We start from the raw sequence: 21,208 nt of genomic DNA, 5'->3' as shown, positions 1-21,208 counted from the left end.
CTGTATTTAACACTGGGTGTAACAGAGGTTATATTAAAATGTGAGGAGATGCATTGTATTGTCACATGAATGATATCATCAGTAATGTGGTCATTGATGTCAAATGAGATGTCATCAGTGATGTCATCAGTGATGTCATTTGAGATGTCATCAGTGATGTCATCAGTGATGTCACTGACCGTGTCATGAATGATGTAATATGTGACATGATCAGCAGTGGATTGCGGGTGCGCGATATATAGTTAGTGCAACTAACTAACTATATATGGAATTTCAATGATTTTGTGTGAGTAAAAGAAGGTTTTTTAAATGCTAATTCCTAACTATATATGGTCTATAACCTATGGTTTTTTCAGTGAATTTTCAAGGTTTTGTAAATGCTAATTCCTAACTATATATGGTCTATAACCTATGGTTTTTTCAGTGAATTTCATTGGTTTTTTAAAAGCTAATATCTATATCTGTAAAATATATTCTTTATTACGTGACGTATCACGTAGCCACGTGAGACGCCTCATGACACGTCGCATAACCGTGACGTATCGGCTCTGCAGCGCAAACAAAACCCGTAACGTAAGCGCGCCGGAGCACGCTTACAGATATATATATCTTTTTTAACCTTAATTAGCCAAAATCCACACGTGCACATATCTTGAGGCCTTGCAAAGGCACATCAAACAAACAGTCCCTACAATTTTTCAAAGTTTTCTTGATAATCTATTCCATTATTTTTTTTTTTACTGTTTCTCTTGTTACGCTTACCGGGACGCTACCCGGTACGCGAACCGGACGCTCCAAAAACACAAGATGGCGGACTCCCGTTACGCTGCCGGTTAGCTGCCCGGTTCGCGTACCGGGCAGCGCCTCTACCGCGAAAAATCACAATTTTTTTTTTTTGCCCCGCGGGGGACTTTAATATCCCCCTCATCAATCCTAGGGGGTCAGGAGGGGTTTACTTTGCCCCCTTTCCTTCATTTCCCCCTTCGTTTTTCACCACATCTTGTCTCTCGAACCTACCGAGAAACAAGATGGCGGCCGCTCCGGAATGTTTACAATGTTGACAGCTACGCTGCCGGTTAGCTGCCCGGTTAGCTGCCCGGTGAGCTGCCCGGTTCGCGTACCGGGACGCGCCTCTACTGCGAAAATTTTTATTTTTTTATTTTTTCCCCCGCGGGGCACTTTAATATCCCCCTCATCAATCCTAGGGGGTCAGGAGGGGTCTACCTTACCCCCTTTCCTTCATTCTCCCCTTCGTTTTTCACCACATCTTGTCTCTCGATCCTACCGAGAGACAAGATGGCGGCCGCTCCGGACTGTTTAGAATGTTGACAGACACCGGAGAGCCAATCAGCTTCGCTTCGTGAAGTTCCGTTACGCGTCAGGTACGCGAACCGGGGCGCTGCCCGGAGCGCGCTTACAGATATATATCTTTTTTTGAACGTTAATTTCTCAAAATCCACTGGAGCACATATCTTGAGACCTAGCAAAGGCACATCGGGCTAACAGTCCCTACAATTTTGCCAAGTTTCGTGCAAATCCATTCAGCCGTTCGGGCTAAAAGTGAGGCCAACCGCCCTATGGAAATTAACATGGGAAAAACGTGTTTTGGGACCCCCCTTTTTTCTCGGCCCCCCCTTGACGAAACCCCCCCAAATTTTCAGGGGCTGCGCAGAAACAATATGTTCCATTTTCCTGAAAATTTCAGCCAATTCCGTCCACACACGCCAAAGTTATTAGACATAGAATTTTCAAAAATCCCATAGAGAAAAACTCCTAACTATATATACCTACTGGCGACCGCCAGTAGGTAATATATATATATATATATATATATATATATATGTATTTTCTATGAAATTCTAATTAGAATAAACTATAGGTCTTCCAGGGGGATTGTGCAGTTTTGTATGTACCTTCAGCAACAAATAAATGAAGGCATTCTCAGATGTTCAGATCTGAAAAAGTTGAATTCATCTTGATCTAAAATGGTTTCATCATACCAATTCCTGAGCTGTGACGGAAATGTATTCACACAAGCCCAATATTCATCAATTGTGATCACCTCATAACAGCTGACATCCCCCAGTTGGCTCATAGCTTCCTGATTGTACTTGTCCCAATCCATGAATATGACATTCCCACCCTTGTCACTGTTTTTTAATAACATTGGATGTGTAATCCTTAAGGGATTGTAATGCCTTCCTCAATTATGGTGTAAGATTGTCAGTATACACCCCACCCTTGTTTCTCAACTGCATCAGGATTTCATGAAACACATACAGATTGTCATGGGCAGTTAGGGGAATGGCACGAGACTTGGGTTTAAAACCACTCCTACTGGCTCTATCAGTCCCTAAATTCTGCATCAGATGTTCCATCTCAGTATGGGGATCCCCTCCGTCACTTTCTTGACATAGCGTTTCCAAAGCAAGGAGTCCCTCAGTTTCCCCAATTTGTAAATACCATAATGGTGCAATTTCAGCAAAAATACATGACTGGCTTTTGGATTTATATATTATTTTTCTAACACAAATTGGTCAATCCTGACCTGTGCATAATCAAAACCAGAGGTGGGGCAAAAAGAAAATCCTAATTCCAATAATGTTATTTCCTCTGTAATAACTTCCCTTTGAGATTGATTCAGGACAGTCAATCTTCCTTCTATGTTTTCTTCTTCTTGCACAGATTGCACTGCTGTGTGTCGATTCTCCTATTGCCTCGTCGGATCCTGCATCTTTGTTGTCGTCTTTTCCTCTTCCCTTCCCCTTTCCCCTAACTCGGGCAGGTCGGTCCTTCTTTGGTCAAATCTATATATGGTGTAAAGGTTCTCCGAAAACCTGAGGTACCTAGTGCCAACAGCTGAGCTGCACCTTACAATGGTTTTTCATTTTGCATAAAATATAGAGCAATTTAGATACGCACCCAACCCCTGAGCTGTATCCTCCCTAATGTTCGCTCCCTGCACAGACACACAGTAGAAATGTCAGACCTCCTTAGCTCCCTCTCGCCCGACGTCATCTTCCTCACAGAAACTTTGACCAAAGCCAGCTCCGCACCCAACATCACAACCGCTGTCCTCTACGGATACAAGATCCAGAGGAAGGACCCCCCCAACCACCCAGGAGGCAGACTCTCCATCGTACACAAAAAACCCCTCAGACTCACCACATCCAGCAAGAATGACTCCACGCCCCCATGAAACACCCTCGACTACAGACCTCCTGAACCGCATGCCACATTCACCAACACCATGGCAGGCCTCATTGCACCCCACGTCATTGCATCCATGGACTACGTATTCCTTGGAGACCTGAACTTCCACCTCAACAACCCCAAACGCCCCCAACTCCATCGCTCTCCTGGACACCCTTGCCAACATCAATCTGAGACAGCTCATCAACAACCCCACCCATAAGGCAGGACATACCCTCGACCCCTTCAGTGCTGGAGGAACACAACATTTGCTTCAGCCACACCATGCAAACCACCTGGACCGACCACCACTGCATCCACTTTTCCTTCTCCAAGCCCACTGCACACAGGCCCACTCCTTGCCCCCGTGCAGGAACTGGAGCAAGATCACTGAGGAGCACCTCAACTCCGCCCTTAACCGCACTCTTCCCCCCACCACAACCGACACCAACTCCTAAGCTAATGCACTCCGCAGATGGATCCCCGACTGGGCAGCCACTCTCGTGCCCCTCCTGAACCCCAACAGACAACACACCACGAAAGCCACCTGGTTCACCAGGACCTCTGAAAATTCAAGCGTACGTGCCGGTGACTCGAGAAAGCTTGGAGGAACAACAAAACCCCTGAAGCATGCCCACCGGGGCAGAAAACCCACTAGAAACCAGATATTTTTTTGTATTCATGTAGGGGTGGGGGCTGCCCAAAATGGGCATGACAATACCCCCACCCCCTTAGAGAAATTCCAGTCTTTATGCCACCCCGGTGGTGCAGATGGGGGCAGTCGCCCCTGAACGGCCTGGGGGGGCAGAAAGCCCACTCGGCACCAGCAATTACGCTGGCATTTTTTATGCGTGGGGCTGCCCCAAAAAAATAGCCACAGTCTTTCTGCGCCCCTTGGGGCCATATCAGGGCAAATTCCCCCCTTCCCGATACCCCGCCAGGGCGGCAGAAGGCCCACAAGGCACAGACTTAATTTTATCAATGTGTCTACCTGTGGATTTTGGGCCCTCGCGCAGCCGGCACTTAGGGAAATCTAGCAAACCTGTACATTTTTAAAAACTAGACACTATGGAGAATTCAGGATGGGGTGACTTGTGTGCCTCTCACCAGGTTCTGTTACCCAGAATTGATAGGTTTACCTCTGTGCTGGCAGAGTTAGGGTTAAAAATCTAGAGCTAGGCACTTTGCATAAAAAGGGTAAGTTTTCACTGTGAAAATGTGGTGTGTCCACATTGTGTGTTGGGCCGTTTCCTGTTGCAGGCCCTAGGCCTACAAACACAAGTGAGGTACCATTGTTCTCAGAATACTGTGAGGAATGAAGCTTGGGTGGAATTCTTTGGATCCACGCAGATTCCAGAACTTTCCACCACAAAAATATGAGGAAAATTTGTTTTTTTTAAAAATCTTTAGGTTTGCAAGGATTTCTGGGTAATAGAACCTGGTGAGAGCCAATTAAGTCACGCCATCCTGGATTCCGCTGGGTGTATAGTTTTGAAAAATGTGTAGATTTGCTAGGTTTCCCTAGGTGCTGGCAGAGTTAGGGTTCAAAATCCAGGAAAATGTTGTGGGTCCACGTAGATTCCAGAACTTTCCTACACAGACATTTGAGAAAAAAGAGATTATTTGCAGCTAAATTTGAGGTTTGCAGGGCATTCTGGGTAGGAAAACCTTTGGGGACCCATGCAAGCCATACCTTGCTGGACTCCCAAGGGTGTCTAGTTTTTAGAAATGTGTGGGTTTGGTAGGTTTCCTTAGATGGCCGCCAAGCCCGGGACCAAAAACTTATGGGACGCCCCCTTGCAAAACCAGGTTTTTTTGTGCAATTTAATTTTGAAGTCGCCTCAGTAGGTTTTGGGCCCTTGCCTGTCATGGGTACTTGACCCACCAACACAAGTGAGGTACCATTTTTCTCTGAAGACTTTGGGGAATGCGGGCTAGGATGAATTTTGTGGATGCACACAGATTCCAGAACTTTCCACCACAGAAATGTGAGGAAAATGTTTTTTTTTGGACAAATCTTTAGGTTTGCAAGGATTTCTGGGTAACAGAACCTGGTGAGAGCCCATTAATTCACCCCATCCTGGCATCCGCTGGGTGTCTAGTTTTCAAAAATGTGTAGATTTGCTAGGTTTCCCTAGGTGCTGGCAGAGTTAGGGTTCAAAATCTAGGACAATGTTGGGGGACCCATGCAAGCCATACCTCACTGGACTCCGCCGGGTGTCTAGTTTTCAGAAGTGTGTCGGTTTGGTAGTTTTCCAAGATGGCTGCCAGGCCAAGGGCCAAAAACCCAGGTGACCCCCACTTGCAAAACCAATTTGTTTTGTGATAGGTAATTTTGATGTCTCCTCAATAAGTTTTGGGCCCTTGCCTTTCGCGGGTACCTGACCCACACACGCAAGTGAGGTATCATTATTATCGCGAGTCCTGGGGGAACACTGGGTGATAGGAAATTTGTGGATCCACATAGATTCCAGAACTTTCCCACCCAGAAATTGGAGAAAAAAGTGTTTTTTCAGCAAAAATTGAGGTTTGCAGGGCATTCTGGGTAGGAAGGCGTTGGGGACCGGGTGTCTATTTTTCAGAAATGTGTAGTTTGGTAGTTTTCCAAGATGGCCGCTGAGCCCGGGGCCGAAAACCCAGGTGACCCCTCCTTGCAAAACCAGAATGTTTCGTGATAGGTCATTTTGATGACTCCTCAATATGTTTTGGGCCCTTGCCTCTCGCGGGTACTTGACCCACCCACGAGAGTCCGCGAGTCAGGTATCATTATTATTGGGAGACCTGGGGGAATTCTGGATGGTAGGAAATTTGTGGATCCACGTAGATTCCCGATCTTCCCCACACAGACATTTGAGAAAAAAAGAGATTTTTTGCAGCTAATATTGAGGTTTGCAGGGCATTCTGGGTAGGAAAACCTTTGGGGACCCACTCAAGCCATACCTTGCTGGACTGCTCAGGGTGTCTAGTTTTCAGAAATGTGTGGGTTTGGTAGGTTTCCCTAGATGGCCACCAAGTCTGGGACCAAAAACATATGGGACGCCCCCTTGCAAAACCAATTTTTTGTGTGATTTATTGGTGAAGTTGCCTCAATAGGTTTTGGGCCCTTGCCTGTCATGGGTACTTGACCCACCAACACAAGTGAGATACTATTTTTCTTGGAAGACTTTGGGGATTGCAGGCTGGGTAGAATTTTCGTGAATGCACACAGATTCCAGAACTTTCCACCACAGAAATGTAAGGAAATTGTTTTTTGGGGGACAAATTTAAAGGTTTGCAAGGGATTCTGGGTAGCAGAACCTGGTGACAGCCAGTCAAGTCACCCCATCCTGGATTCCCCTAGGTGTCTAGTTTTAAAAAATGTATAGATTTGCTAGGTTTCTCTAGGTGCTGGAAGAGTTAGGATTCAAAATCTTGAGCTGGGTGGTAGGAAAGTTGTGTCAGCCCGGTGGTCCTACAACTTTTCCACACAGAAATGTGGGGAAAAAATGATTTTTTCAACAAAAATTGAGGTTTGCAGGACATTCTGGGTAGGAAAATGTTGGGGGACCCATGCAAGTCATACCTCACTGGACTCCCCCGGGTGTCTAGTTTCCAGAAATGTGTGGGTTTGGCAGTTGTCCAAGATTGCCGCTGTGCCCGGGGCCAAAAACCCAGGTGACGCCTCTTGCAAAACCAAGTTGTTTTGTGATAGGTCATTTTGATGTCTCCTCAATAAGTTTTGGGGCCTTGCCTGTCACGAGTACTTGACCCACCTACGCGAGTGAGGTATCATTTTTATCTGGAGACCTGGGGAACACTAGGTGGTAGGAAATTTGTGGATCCACGTAAATTCTAGAACTTTCCCACACAGAAATTTGAGACAAAAGTGATTTTTTTCAGCAAGATTTTAGGTTTGCAGGACATTCTGGGTAAAAAAACTTTGGAGGACCCACGCAAGCCATACGTCGCTGGACTCCCCCGGGTGTCTAGTTTTATAAAATGTGTGGGTTTGGTAGTTTTCGATGATGGCCACCGAGCCCGGGGCCAAAAACCCAGTTGACCTCCCTTGCAAAACCAGGTTGTTTTGTGATAGGTCATTTTGATGTCTCCTCAATACATTTTGGGCCCTTGCCTGTTGCAGGTACTGGACCCACCCACGCGAGTGAGGTATCATTTTTATTGAGAGACCTGGGGAAATGATGGGTGGTAGGAAATTTGTGGATCCACGTAGATTCCAGAACTTTCCCACACAGAAATTTGAGAAACATTTGTTTTTTTCAGCTAAATTTTAGGTTTGCAGGGCATTCTGGGTAGGAAAAGGTGGGGGGAACCACACAAGCCATACCTTTGTGGACTCCCCAGGGTGTCTAGTTTTCAGAAATGTGTGGATTTGGTAGGTTTCCCTAGACGGCCACCGATCCCGGTACCAAAAACCACCGGGACGCCCCCCTTGCAAAACCAGCTTTTTTGTTAGTTAATTTTGAAGTCGCCTCAATAGGTTTTGGGCCCTTGCCTGTCACGAGAACTTCACCCACCCACACAAGTGAGGGACCATTTTTCTCAGAAGACTTTGGGGAATGCGGGCTGGGTGGAATTTTGTGGATCCACACAGATTCCAGAACTTTTCACCCAAAAAATGTGAGGAAAACCTGTTTTGTTTTACAAATTTAAGGTTTGCAATGGATTCTGAGTAACAGAACCTGGTGAGAGCCAGAGGAGTCACCCCATCTTGTATTCCCTTGTCTAGTTTTCAAAAATGTATAGGTTTGCTGGGTTTCCCTTGGTGCAGGCAGAGCTAGGGTTCAAAATCTACAGGTAGGCGCTTTGCAAAAAAGTGTCAGTTTTCACTGGGAAAATGTGGTGTGTCCACGTTGCGTTTTGAGCCGTTTCCTGACGCGGGCACTGGGCTTACCCACACAAATGAGGTACCATTTTTATCTGCAGAATTAGGGGAACGCAGTGTGGGTGGAATTTTGTGGGCCCAAGTAGATTCCAGAAGTTTCCACCACAGGAATGTGAGGAAAATGTGTTTTTTTGGGACAAATGTTTAGGTTTGCAAGGGATTCTGGGTAACAGAACCTGGTGAGAGCCAGTCAAGTCACCCCATCCTGGATTTCCCAGAGTGTCTAGTTTTAAAAAAAAGGATAGATTTTCTAGGTTTCCCCAGGTGCTCGCAGAGTAAGATTTCAAAATCTAGATCTAGGCACTTTGCAAAAAAAGGGTCCGTTTTCACTGTGAAAATGTGGTGTGTCTAAGTTGCGTTTTGGGCTGTTTCCAGTCACAGGCCCTAGGCCTACCCACACAAGTGAGGTACCATTTTGCTGGAAGACATTGGGGAACGCGGGGTGGGTGGAATTTTGTGGATCTACGCAGATTCCAGAACTTTCCACAGCTGAAATATAAGGAAAGTGTGTTTTTCTGGACACATGACACATTTTTAGGTTTGCAAGTGATTCTGGGTAACATAACCTGGTGAAAGCCAGTCAAGTCACACTATCCTGGATTTCTCTAGGTGTCTAGTTTAAAATATTTATAGGTTTGCTAGGTTTCCCTAGGTGCTGGCAGAGTTAGGGTTCAAAATCTAGAGCTAGACACTTTGCAAAAAAAGGGTCTGTTCTCTCAGTGAAAATGTGGTGTGTCCACGTTGTGTTTTGGGCTATTTCCTGTCACGGGCACTAGACCTAGCCATACAATTGAGGTACCATTTTTCTCAAAAGACTTTTGGGAATGCGCGGTGGGGGAAATTTTGTGGATCCACACAGATTCCAGAACTTTCCACCACAGAAATGTGAGGAAAATGTGTTTTGTTTTTTACACATTTTTAAGTTTGAAAGGGATTTTGGGTAATAGAACCTGGTGAAAGCCAGTGAAGTCACCCCATCCTGGATTCCCCTGGGTGTCTAGTTTTCAAAAATGTATAGGTTTGCTAGGTTTCCCCAGGTGCCGGCAGAGGTAGGGTTCAAAATCTGCAGCTAGGCACTTTACAAAAAAAGGGTCAGTTTTCACTGTAAAAATAAAATGTGTCCATGTTGTGTTTTGAGCCGTTTCCTTTCGCGGGAACTAGGTCTTCCCACACAAGTGAGGTACCATTTTTAATGGGAGACTTAGTGTAACACAGAATTTTAGAGCAACTGTTATTACCTATTGACTTTCGATGCAATTCTGCCTTCCAAATGAAAGACAATGTGTAAAAAGAAGTCATTTTGAAAAATTACCTATAATTCCCATGCTAGTATGTGTACTCACAATTTCGGAAATGTGCAAATATCTACTGTTTCTAAACTCTATATTTTGTTACAATTTCCAGAATACATAGGTGTCTTTCATACCAATTTTTCCATGTATTTATTTTCCCAAATTGATTGTTATATACCCAGTACATTTCAAAAAACCATTGCAAGACTCTGCTCAGTTATTGGCTCTGGGTTTGTCGGGTTCTTGGTGAACCTACAAGTCCTATATATCCCCACAATCAGAAAGGTCCTGTGGATGTAACAGTATATTGCTTTCATACAGCTGTCATTATTAGAAGAAGTTACAGGTGAAAACGTTGACACAAATGGCTGGTTTTTTCAACTAATTTTCAATGTTTCCCACATTCAATGGTTAAGTTTCTATCAAGAAACCTTGAAGGATCTACACAACTGACCCCTTGCTAAATTCAGAATGTAATCTACTTTTCTAACATGTATAGCTATTCAGGATCCATTATTGCTTTCATTCCCATTTCTACCATTAACTGAAAGAGGTTGAAAGCACAACAAATTGCAAAAATAGGTTATGTCCCAGAAAAATGCCAAAACTGTGTAAATGATTTTGGGTTTCTGACAAAAGTCTGTTGTCCCTGAAACCTGGGAAGGTGGTGAGTTCATCAACACACACCTTTTCTGATACCATTTGCAAGGAAAAAGCCAGACGCTTTCATCTGTATCCCTTTTTTCCCATCCCCCCCCAAAAAAAAACTTACCTCTATTTTGGCTAATTTCTGAGTCCCCTCCAAGGGAATCCACAAACCCTGGGTACCTTTAGAATCCACATGATGTTGGAACAAAAGGACGCAAATTTGGCGTGGATACCTTATGTGGTCAAAAAGTTACAGGTGCCTAAGCGCAAACTACCCGAAATAGCCAAAAAAAGGCTTAACACAAGGGGGGAAAAGGCCTAGAAGCGAAGGGGTTAAAGGGTCTGATTTATACCCCGGAGGTGGAGTACTGTTCATCAGGGTGGCAGTGGACTACATGCCTGCCACCCTGTCCTAATCAGAGAGGACCATGCCTGCCACTCTGTCCTAATCAGAGAGGACTGCCACCCCAGTGGTCATCTCTGTATGTTGAAATAAACTGCCACCACTGGGCTTCCTTCAAGGTACAAAATGTTTGGTAGACGGTGGCTATTGGTTCTGATGGCCATTCACGAAATCAAACATCCACATTAACTCTCAAAGTTGAAAATCATAAAACTAAATGACACACTCTACATATATCTCTTCTTTCAACAGTTTAGCAGCCACCCCGCTTTTTCAAAGAAGCTTCTTACTAATGATTTGAAGGGAATGGTGCCACCAAAGTGATTCATTTAAATTAGGCCACCACTTTCATTCAGACTTTTATTTCATAATCCAACTGTGTAAATCACCATGATAAGACGTGATCTCCTATGGGAAACGTCCTTTAGGACAAGCCAAAATCATGCTGTTCTTTCACAACACCAGCAATAGAACACATGTGTAGTTAGCACGCATTCGTTCAGCATGCAAATCATTACAACTACTTGCTTTAGAGAGGGCACATTGGTGTAATGTTGGATTTAAAGTCCAACACCTTCCCTACTGTTGCGCAGACTGGAGTTGGATCAGTAAATGATCCTATTCCAAAGTCCAGTGCCCCTCTAAGGAAAGTCGTTATAACGACTAGCACGCTGAACAAATATGTACTAACGCATTTATTCTAATGACTGCATTATGAAGGCATGAGTGCTAAACGCTTGCAGGATTCTGTTGTACATTTATCTCTTATTACACATTAGTCCTTCAAACTATGGGGTGCACCCCCTGGAGGTCCAAGACTGCATTCCAAAGTGGCACTTAAATTGCCTAAAAACATGGGAACTGTGATTCTGAGTGCTTTGTGTGCAGGGGGCAGAATGTTGTGGTAGGTTAAAGACGAGCATAAAACAACAACACAGTCTGTGACTGTTTCACAATTTTTAATCTCTGGTTAATTTAATATAAAATAGCATGCACAACTTACATGAGAAATTATGCAAATCAATCAGTAGGAAACTTGTTCTTAGGTTATGAAACCTCAGTTGGTTAATGCGATTACCTCAGATGCCTCTTTGTGTGACCAGAGAGTTACATGACTGGTGCAGTGGAGAATAATAACTTGGGCATTTATAGTGCCATGAGGTTCCAGTCTGTGACAGAAAGCACTGTGAATATGTATCATTATTTTAAAATTGTAGAACAGAATAAGACAGGCTGCAGAAAAATGAATATGTATTTAAGATAAAACATGATTTCAAAGTATGTATTGTAGTAACACATGATCAGACTTTACCTCTTAATAACAATTTTATAAGTGTTATTTAAAAGGTCTCTTGCAGACCACAGCTGATAACACTCTAACATTGCCTCTGATAAAGAATACATTTTTGTCACCATGAATTTCAAGACACTGGGGCGTGGCCGCAATTCATGTGTAATTAGAAGCTCCATGCTGAACCCCTTCTTTATCTTACATTTATCCCCCACATCCCAACTAATTTGTGCCCACACAGAGGCTGGCACACTGCACCTGGTCTGGTAGCTGCGTAAGTTATAGCCTTTACCAGGGCAGACACGTTTGCCCAAACTTCCACTGTTGCCATTCTATGGAATGGAGCGGTGGAGCCTGCTGTAGGCCTGGAGCTCTGAATTGTGTGTACTACACCCTCTTGGCGCAGGAGACCGCAATCCTGCATATGGACACTGGCGGATACCCGGGGACGCCTGGGCATGGAGAACAAGAGAACGGCACCACCATTCTCTGATGATGGAGGGGAGCGGAAATGGTCGACCCTACTTCGCCCTGACGCTAACCTATAGCGGGATGCCCAGGCGAATGAGCAGATCCTCGATTGAAGTAGCCAAAGTTGTTGCTACCTGGTGAATCTGTTATTTCACATTGGACTCTTGCTGGGAAGTACGCAGTGGTCCTCAGTGAGTTTTATGCCCCACCCCCTCATGGATTGGACCCTGCTATTACTGTGCAAGTGCGGGGCACCTCTCTGGACTCCCAACTGGGCTTGCGACCACAGGCTAACCAACACCCGCAGACCTGACTGGCTGAGCTCTGTGGCACAGGCAGTGATCATGCCGTGAAAGCAACCAGTGAATAATTTGAACTGAACTGTCTCCCTGTGCTGACTGTTTCATTTGCCTATGGGTGGTGTTGGAGCTATGTTGTCCTCTGCTCTGGGACCACCACCCTGCACAAAATTACCAAAGAGAGATTCCAACCGAAAGGAACTCACTAAATTGAAACTTCCACATCTTGGTGCCTGGCGGATGCCTGGGAGACTCTGTGCTCGGTGTGACCGATGCAATGGCTAACTGGATAGGCAGCACTCTTCTGGTTAGCTTGAGAGTCGGCTGCTGGTAGAATTCTGGTTGACCTCTCAAGCTATGTGTTTGTGCATCACAGACCTCTATGGCTCATTGGCCAGTGGTTCACCACTGAGGCCCACTTGACCCAGAGACAAGAGCAGCATGACAATATCACATGCCTGCAAGACGCAAAACTGACAACACATATTGAGACTGCTGTCAAACTCCAGATTAGGTAGACGACATTGAGTCAAAGACAGACCAGTATTTTCCACATTTGGAACTCATGTATGGGCCCCTCTTCTAGATGTGCCCCTAGCCCTAAAAATACATCACCTGATGACTATGACAATGTTCTGTGGCACAGTCCTGAATTAATAACGCGTGGCGGGAAACTATGAGGCCCGTGGGCATGTCCATCATTGTAGACTATCTGCCTGTTCCTGTGCAGTGGCCCCATTGCTCATTTCTCCTCTACTGTCTGGGCTTCACCGTCGTGGTTCCTGATAGCACCCTTTATTCAGGCCTTCTTGTTGGTCCCTTTCTGGTGACCCCTGGTTGCATCTCTACAGTGCATGCACTCCTCTACAGGTCCATCAGGTGTCCGGCACCAGCCAAAGTATACTGTGAAGCCCATGGGTGCTAAATCCCAGTGCAAAGGGGGCTATACAGCTGAACTGACCTCTGCTCAGGGGTCAAGACCTGCAATAGCCTACAACATCTGGAAAAGATTCTTCATAGGCACTTGGAACAGTTTGACAAAGTACTTCAGTCCATCTTAGACACTAAAACCTCCCTGGAAGCCCGTATCGACTCAGTCTCACTGGACATTAATTTATTGTGAGCCAATCACTGCAAGCCATTGGACGTAGTTGATTAAACTAAATCTCCGTTGGCAGTTCTCCAGCCCTCCAATAGAGACCTACAAGAATGACTGCAGAAGATATAAATTGAGATCGCCCTCTTACACCTGACAGCTGAGGATGTTGAGAGTAGGTCCCAACATAACATCTGCATGGTGAGTTTCCCTGAATGCTCAGAGGGCCCCAGCATGGAATTATTCTTAGAAGACTGGATAGTCCATAATGTCCTCAATGGCAAGGCCCCAAATTTCTTCTCGATCGAGAGAATGCACTGCACTCCAGGCTGGTCTCCCCCTCTGGGTGCTCCCTCCATGGACCATCATAGCGAGGCTACTCAACGACTGAGACTGTGACCTGCTTCTGCCATGCTTCCGCACTAAGCTCCAATAGACCTATGAAAATGCTCAAATAATGGCATACATCGGTTTCACCATGGAAGTGCAGCGATGACGGGGGACGTACCAGCAAGTCAAACAATGCCTATGGGACCTGAACTTTAAATATGCGGTCTTATTTCCTGCCAAATTGTGCGTTGTGGACAGAGACACAACCCATATATTTCGATTGCAGGAAGATGCCTGGGCATGGCTGCACACTAAGGTTATCCTGAAAATAACATCCCGGAATGATTGGATGAGGCTTGGTTGGTACACAAGCCACAATGGCAGAGTCATAGGCCCCCCGGAACAGCGGCCTACCAAGGTCCAGGCAGCTGAGGAACAGGTAAGGGCAATGGCAGAGGTAAATGCATTTGCTTCTCTCTGAGATGAATGCCATTCAGAGTCAGGATTGGACTCAGGTGCCCCACACTCCTTAGCAAGTGGGGGTCACTGAGGACCAAATGTTACCTTGAGATCAGCTGATGACTTGTGGATATAGACCTGGAGTCCTGTTAATGACTTGAGACTGGTGGGTACAGGTGTGTAGCACTGTGGCTACTTCCTTTGCCCGAGATGTCCTTATCTGGATATCACCCGGAGTACCTTAAACTGTGTCCTCTCAGAGAATAGACACAGAACGCAGATACGTGATACTAGATGGTATGTTAGATGGCTCACCCTGGTACCGGCGGTGATGTACGATCCCAATACCTGCCAAAGTGATTTTTTTTACACTCTTATTCCAACGCTGATTCACGACCCATCTTCTCCCATCCTGTGGGGCGGCGATTGTGTTCTTGAATTGAAGTTAGACCTCTCTGCACCCCCTTTCCGGACAGCACCACCTATTCATAATGGCAACACCTTTGCCAATGGTTAACCAGCATGTGTCTTCGTGATACCTGGCAACTCACACACTTGTCAGGCCATGAATCCTCCTTCTACCAACCTGTACATGATATCCACTCTAGAATTGACCTTTTACTTTGCACGCCCGCCCTTATAACACAGACAACCACCCTGGAATACTCACACGCACCCTCACCGACCATTCCCCAGTACTGCTCCTTATCCGATGGAGACATTCATGACCCATCATACCCACATACCACCTCCAAGTGGAAGCCCTGGCCGATCCCCCCCTGTTGAGCAGAACTTGCCCAATTTCTTGAAAGCTATTTCACGATTAATGTAGGTATTGTGTCTTCCTGACTGATTGAATGGGGCTCTCATAAAGTTGTGCTACATTGCCATTGTTTATCAACCTCTTGGGGGGTGCGGAAGAGATTGTTGAAAGACCTCTTCAGAGGTCTGGACTGCCACCCAGACAGCCAGTGCTGAACAACTTCAATGAGTCTGCAAACAATGCTTGGAGGCAGAACTTACCCTGATCAGATATGATTCGCCCTGCAATATGCCGAAGGGGATCGAGCAGGGAAACTGTTCACATGGTTGACATGCAACAACTGTAAGTGGGCTATACTCGGCAGATGGCATTTTGGTCACCATGCAACTGGATATTAACTAAGCCTTTTGAGACTGCTATCGTGAGCTGTATTCTGTCCGACTGTTGCGGCAGCTCATTCCATGCAGGAATACTTTGACGACCTACACTTGATACAACTGAATGATCTGCAATGAGCAAATTTAGATGCACCTTTGCAATTCAAGGAGATATGTGTCGCAGTGTCCCAACTTGTCCGCAGCAAGACCCCGGGCATGGACGGCCTGCCCATTGAATATTTTCCCACACAGACCACACACCGACTCCTTGAAGTTTTCAATCAGGCTAGAGAACAGTGCCACATGCCAGATACACTTCATGAAGCACTTATAGTAGTTTTGCCCAAACCGGGTAGGCACCCACTGGACTTCCGTTCCTTTTTACCTTTATCCCTCCTCAATCTACACTGTAAATTTTGGGCAAGATCTTGGCAAACTACCTTCTCCCCTAATGCAGTTGTTGGTCCACCGGATCAATCTGGGTTAATTCCGGGCCGCAGCACCTTTCTGAATGTGTGGCATCTATTACACCTTTTACATAACACACCGGCATACACTCCTGACCGAGTTGCGGTATCGCTAGATATAGAAAAAGCCTTTGACACCCTAAGCTAGGACTACTTATTCTCTACCCTCTCTAATATGGGGTTCGGCACAGCATGCCTCTCCTGCATACGCACTCTCTATGCTAATCCTGAGGCCCGAGTTAAAGTGATTTCTAATAAATTCATCATATTCCGAGGTACCAGACAAGGCTGTCCCTCTCATTTTTGCTTTTGGCATGAAACAGTTAGTTGGCTTGCTAGCTTCACCAGCAAGCAAACAACTGGGGCATATGCGAATGTGTGGTATATCACATCATCTCACTATATGCTGATGATGCCCTGATCTTTCGGCATGATGTGCACTCATCCCTAATCGGATTTAATACACATCTTGGACCACTTTGGCACGATCTCGGGCCTACGGGTAAACTGGTCTAAATCCTGTGTATTCCCCATAGCAAGTGTGCCAATCAATGATTGTGTGGAACACCCAGACCCACACTTGCGATGATATTATGACACCTTTAACTACTTAGGTATACAGATATATTACCCTATACATGACCTCAGGGAGGGTAACTTAGACATGAAAGCTAGATTAGAGCGGCATCACAACTTCTCCGAAAAGTTCATTAAGAAATATCTATAGATATTAAAGAATCCTAATTCAGGGAAGAGAGTCGCTGCTAAAGCAAAATATATGATGTTTCCCTTCTTTATTATTCAATTCGTACAAAACCATCAGCCAACGCATTTCGTCCTTATTACATAGGACTTCTTCAGGGCACTATCAATCTGAGGCAACAAATCATCCACTGGGTTGTGACCTGGTTGCAAGAATTTTTGGGAGCGAAAATTGTAGCTTGGCATCTGTTCAGAGTTTCAAACTAATAATCCAAGTGGAGCTGGTACAAATTATATGTCGTAATCCAACGCCCAATACATGAGGGTTCAAGTAGCGCGTGGTATGATAGCCAAAGAACGATATTGGACGTGCAAGTTCAACTTGGGACTAGCACATTGTGATGGAGACTATCCACCCTGACAAGTGCACTTTGAACAAAGGGCAGCCTGGCGTATGACCCCTTTGGAAGTGACCACAAAGAAGGCAGAAGTGATTTCCCTAAACATTTAGTTTTTCTCTTTATGGTTTTTGCTGATTCTCTATTCATGGCCTTGGGACTCTGGGCACTTTCCCACTGTAATGCAGTGTGAAAGTGTGTACGCCCTTCCTACACATACTAGGAAGAGGTGCTTACCTGATTAGTTGAGATGCTGTACCTGTGAGTGTCCTGTAATGAGGTATACTACATACCCAGGGCACGTACTGCACTGGCTACTAGTGTGTCGCAACACTGATTGTGCCACCCACGAGAATAGCCTTGTAAACATATCTCAAGTGTGGGCATTTGCAGTTCTGACAAGTTGGCCTTTCTAAATAATTGGCCAATGCTGAGGGTGCCTTTCACTAACGCTAGAGCACCCTTAGGGTGAGCCCTGGTGAAGGGTGGAGCAAATGGTAGATAAAAGGCAGGGCAGGTACACATGTGCGTTCCCTGCCCAGGTAGAGAAGAACCCCCATGTGTGTTTCCACTGCCTTAGAGGTTTGCCCTACCCGTAGGTTAACATGGGGGCATGGCTGAGATTGCTTTAAAAAGCTGCAGTTGTGGCTGATGTTGTTTACTATTGTAGTCACAATGACAAATTCTCCCTTGGTGTAAAGGTGGATTTGTCATTATCTTAGAAATGCCACTTCTAGAAAATGGGCATATCTCTGCACTAAACTCTTTTGTGTGCCTTTAGTAAATCCAGTCTACACAGGTGGCAGGGGCAGCACATCTGTGCATTCCCCAGAGACAGCCATAAACATTGGGCATTGAACTGGAATGACAGACCTCTGCCTTTTGAGGACTTGGCTGGATAGATTGGGGCAGAGGTTTTGGCATTGACCTCTGGGAAGTCAGATCATGGCCCCACTAAATATTAAGATCTGCATTCAAAGGCCTTAAGGTAGACAGGACTGAAATTTGGGGGAGACATCTGGGGTTCGAAGGGGAATCCTCCATACCACACCCTACTTTAAAGGCAAACTACAATATAACTACTGGTGCCATACTTCAGCAGGTCAGAGATACATTTGTGGGGACATGGGACTAGACATCATGGACTGCGTGGTGAACAAGGTTTAGACTACCATTGGAAGGAACCATGCACCCTGCCTGAAGAGTGGCTGGCCTGAGCAGAGTGTTCCGCCTCGCCCTCAATACGGTGAATCAACTACCCTCTCCTCCCCCGGCCTGACGACTTTGTGTTGCCAGGTACTATCGCCCGGAGCAGGCCTCAGTGGTGGGAGTAAGTGACAGGGCTGAGCAACACTTCTGAGAGCAATCAGAAGTGGGCCGAGAGACTGCGTGGCTCACCTAGGCTTCTCAGAACTGGGCTGGTGCTAGAAGGTGAATTGAGGGACTTCTTGAATGAACTGTGACAGCCACCAGCCGTTTTTGTTCTGCAATGTTGGCATAAAGTGGGTGAACTTACCAAGTGGTGACCAACCCCTTCATTTGTCAACTGTTGACTGGTTACCCCCGATAGTTACTCCAGCCTTCTCATCTAGGCCCAGACTAAGTGTGGTACTGGCCTTAAACCAGTCTAGTAAGGGATGTTTTTTTGCTCTTACCTGTGGGCAGAGTAGTGGGGGGGGTAACTAAGAGGTGTGGGAGGGATTGTGCCTCAGGCTCTGCATTCATATTATCCACTGACTTGCCAGATACCATTACGGTGCCGAGTGTCTGTGTGTGCAAGTGAGCTTCATTCGAACTTTCAGATATCCTTTGCATCATGGTATAGTGCTGTGTGAGTGTGTGCTGCATGAGAACAACCTGATAATAGTTCCACCACACAGCAGTGTTGTTTGATTGTTTGTTTCATAACCTAACATATATATTCTGTTTTGACATTGGTTTTACCCATGCGGCTTTGGCCCACAGTGCTGCTGAAAAGTCTTATAGATCCCTATGTGTACACATTCCTGATATTGTTGTGACCTCGGGTGCACCCTAGAAATGTGTGGATTTAAATTGTGTTCTTTGCCAGGGTGGGCTCAGTTCCGACTATGTATCGCACCACATAATGATGATAGGATTTTTCCCAAGTGTGCATATTACTGTTGTCATTTTAACACTGTTGGGCCTAGTACTGTGAGTAATATTTCCAAGTGTGATTTATGCCTAAAAATACATGATGTTCTTGTTTTGCTAATGTGTGTGTTGAATACAATCTTTATTTGCATACACCACATGTGAAGTCTCTTTTGTAATTCTCAGTTTATTGTTGTGTGAGAGTTCTGTGCCAATATTTTACACATTGCCTTTGTGAGAAGCCTGACTGCTCAATTCCAAGCTACCCATGGGTGAGTGTAGGTTATATATTGAGGGTAATCACCTTACCCTGACAGGAGTGGTAGGTTCTGCCTGGCTTGGGCACTGCCTCAGCCAACCAGAAAGTACCAGTTCTAACAAGTACCATGATTCTAATTGAGCAACATTTGTATAAATAAGAATCCCCTTTGTATCATATTGGTGTGTGGGACTTTTTGTAAGGGATAAATAACATACCTGTTATTGAAAATCCATCTTTTTATGAAATTTCATATAATTTCAGGAGTGTTCCTTGAAATCTTTGATAGTGCATATTTCTAAGAGTACTGAAATGTGCAGGGTGTATACTTGCAGACCTTCAAAAAGGTGTAGACATATAAACCAAAAGTGGGTTTGAACATGTCTTTTGGGGGTTTTACTTCACAGTGAAAATGTTTTACCATTGGAAACACCAATAATCCTACACCTGCATTCCTTCTACCTGCTGCTCTTGAAAGGGGTGTATGTGTATGCATTCCAGGCTGACAAATTACCTGCTATGGATATGCAAATACTGATGTAAGGGTATGTAAGGTTTCATCTACTTTCATAGGACAGACCATCCAAGAATGCATACCCCCACTCTAAACTTGCAGTTGTGAATATTTAAAACTAATGGCTTAGTTATTGTTTAATCAAATCCCATTTTTGAGAAATAATTTTATTTAGTTCTAATTTTGTGAATCAAGATTGCCAATTTGCACCAACAAGTGGATTTTGTTTTGCCTTCGGTAAAATTGGTAGATGTTTGTGAATCAGCCCTTTAAAGAAACAAGGGCTAGATTTACAAGCGCTAAGTTTGGGATTTGAGATTTGGAAGGGGCGTGTTTATGACATCCCTTACAAATACCCATTCGCAGTGGTACGTATTAATGTTTTGATACTCAAATCTGGTCATAAAACATTCATATTTTACCACCAATTCCAAGTTGGTAGCAACCCATGCCCAAATGTGACGGGGTCCAACAGACCACTGTCTACTCTTAAAAAATGAATTTTAAACATTGTATGTTTTTCTCTTGAAGCACATCCCATTTTCCTTTAAGGAAAATGGACTGCATTTCAAAGAAAAAAACATAGCTTTACTTAAAAACAATCACAGACATGGTGGTCTGCTGACCCCAGCAGCCTCCATCCCTGGAATGGCTATCCTTCTTAATGGGTCGCAAACTGCAACCTACCTCATTATTATTCATCGGGTAGGTCGATGTGCTACCCACCAGCAATCGCTTATAGAAACTCAACAAGTTTCATACATTAGGAATAGTGATTTCCTAAATGCAATTTGCAGAAATTAGCAATTAGGAACTCGCTATACCTAATCTTAGTACTTCTCAATAGTGATCTTGCTATTAAAGGGTCCACTGAAACACCACTGAACCTGTTTATGGGATTTTGTCCATACATCCTTCTGACTTAAGTAAGTGTCTCAACCTTGGATAAACCTGCTTCATAAGTGTATCACAAATGAACAATTCAAACACAGCTTACATTTATTCTGTCAGAAGACTAGGCAGTCCTTAATGTGAAAAACCCCTCCTTTCTGCTCACCCACTGTTTCATTTCAAATGTACTGCTGTTCCTAGAATTATGGGAGTGGGCAAACTTAACTGGCATACCCAATAAATCATTGCTTACACCACAGTTCTTTCGTACTAGTAAATTGGCTTTAGCAAGCTTGTGCATTAGTAAAACTCAGGACTCTTAGGCTGCATGGCCTTAAATAAGAGGAACTTTTCATTTT

The 21,208-nt window shown here is 44.9% G+C and overlaps 1 protein-coding gene across 2 annotated transcripts in view; it reads left to right on the top strand.

Annotated features, from left to right (window-relative positions):
• Nucleotides 1–21,208, top strand: part of CCDC171 (coiled-coil domain containing 171) — a 2,807,212-nt gene that overhangs the window by 1,957,189 nt on the left and 828,815 nt on the right. The gene's annotated exons all lie outside the window — the stretch shown is intronic.

This window comes from Lissotriton helveticus, chromosome 2_1, assembly GCF_964261635.1.
Source record: "Lissotriton helveticus chromosome 2_1, aLisHel1.1, whole genome shotgun sequence".
NCBI classification, from domain to species: domain Eukaryota; kingdom Metazoa; phylum Chordata; class Amphibia; order Caudata; family Salamandridae; genus Lissotriton; species Lissotriton helveticus.
The sequence above is the reverse complement of the archived record's forward strand: the minus strand, read 5'-3'. Positions and strand labels throughout refer to the sequence as shown.